A 1,802-nucleotide genomic window follows, 5' to 3' on the forward strand; every position below is an offset into this window, starting at 1 on the left:
GGAAGAAAAAAAAAAAAAGAAAAAGAAGGAGAAGAAAAAAAGGACTAATCTCAAACATTGCAAACATCCTAACACTTCAAATAGCAGACAGAAACATGAAAATAAAATGATCCTTGTCTAGTGCCAGTTTTCAAAGGGAATGCTTCCAGTTTTTGCCCATTCAGTATCATATTAGCTGTGGGTTTGTTGTCAATAGCTTTTATTATTTTGAGATACATTTCATCAATACCTAGTTCATTGATACTTTTTAGCCTAAAGGGCTGTTGAATTTTGTTGAAGGCCTTCTCTATCTATTGAGATAATCATGTGGTTTTTCAGACAAGAAAAAGAAATAAAGGGTATTCAATTAGGAAAAGAGGAAGTCAAATTGTCTCTGCAGATGACATGATTGTGTATTTAGAAGACCCCATAGTATCAGCCCAAAATCTCCTTAAGATGATAGGCAACTTCAGCAAAGTCTCAGGATACAAAATCAATGTGCAAAAGTCACAAGCATTCCTATACACCAATAACAGACAAACAGCCAAATCATGAGCAAACTCCGATTCACAATTGCTACAAAGGAAATAAAATACCTAGGAATACAACTAACAAAGGATGTGAAGGACCGCTTCAAGGAGAACTACAAACCACTGTTCAGGGAAATAAGAGAGGACACAAAGAGAGGGAAAAACATTCCATGCTCATGGTTAGGAAGAATCAATATTGTGAAAATGACCATATTGCCCAAAGTAATTTATAGATTCAGCACTATCCCCATCAAGCTACCATTGACCTTCTTCACAGAACTGAAAAAAAAAACCACCTTAAACTTCAACATGGAACCAAAAAAGGGCCCACATAGCCAAGACAGTCCTAAGCAAAAAGAACAAAGCTGGTGGCATCATGCTGCCTGACTTCAAACTATACTGCAAGGCTACAGTAATCAAAACAGCATGGTATAGCACCAAAACAGATATAGACAAATGGGACAGAACAGAGGCCTTGGAAGTAATGCCATACATCTACAACTATCTGATCTTTGACAAACCTGACAAAAGCAATGGGGAAAGGATTCCCTGTTTAATAAATGATGTTGGGAAAACTGGCTAGCTATGTGCAGAAAGCTGAAACTGGACCCCTGCCTTACACCTTATACAAAAATTAACTCCAGATGGATTAAAGATTTAAACATAAGACCTAACACCATAAAAACCCTACAGGAAAACCTAGGCGATACCATTCAGGACATAGGCATAGGCAAGGACTTCATTACCAAAACACCAAAAGCAATGGCAACAAAAGTCAAAATAGACAAATGGGATCTAATTAAACTTAGGAACTTCTGCACAGCAAAAGAAACAATCATTAGAGTGAATTGGCAACCAACAGAATGGGAAAAAATTTTTGCAAGCTACCCATCTGTCAAACGCTAATATCTAGAATCTACAAAGAATGAAAACAAATTTACAAGAAAAAAAAAAAAACAACCCCATCAAAAAGTGGGCAAAGGATATGAACAGGCACTTTTCAAAAGAAGACATTTATGCAGCCAACAAACATATGAAAAAATGCTCATCATCATTGGTCATTAGAGAAATACAAATCAAAACCACACTGAGATACCATCTCATGCCAGTTAGAATGGTAATCATTAAAAAATCTGGAGACAGATGCTGGAGAGTATGTGGAGAAATAGGAACACTTTTACACTGTTGGTGGGAGTGTAAATTAGTACAACCATTGTGGAAGACAGTGTGGCAATTCCTCAAGGATCTATAACTAGAAATACCATTTGACCCAGCGATCTCATTACTGGGTAT

Source organism: Sapajus apella, unplaced genomic scaffold (assembly GCF_009761245.1).
Source record: "Sapajus apella isolate SASKATOON/1434 unplaced genomic scaffold, GSC_monkey_1.0 scaffold47, whole genome shotgun sequence".
Lineage (NCBI taxonomy): Eukaryota > Metazoa > Chordata > Mammalia > Primates > Cebidae > Sapajus > Sapajus apella.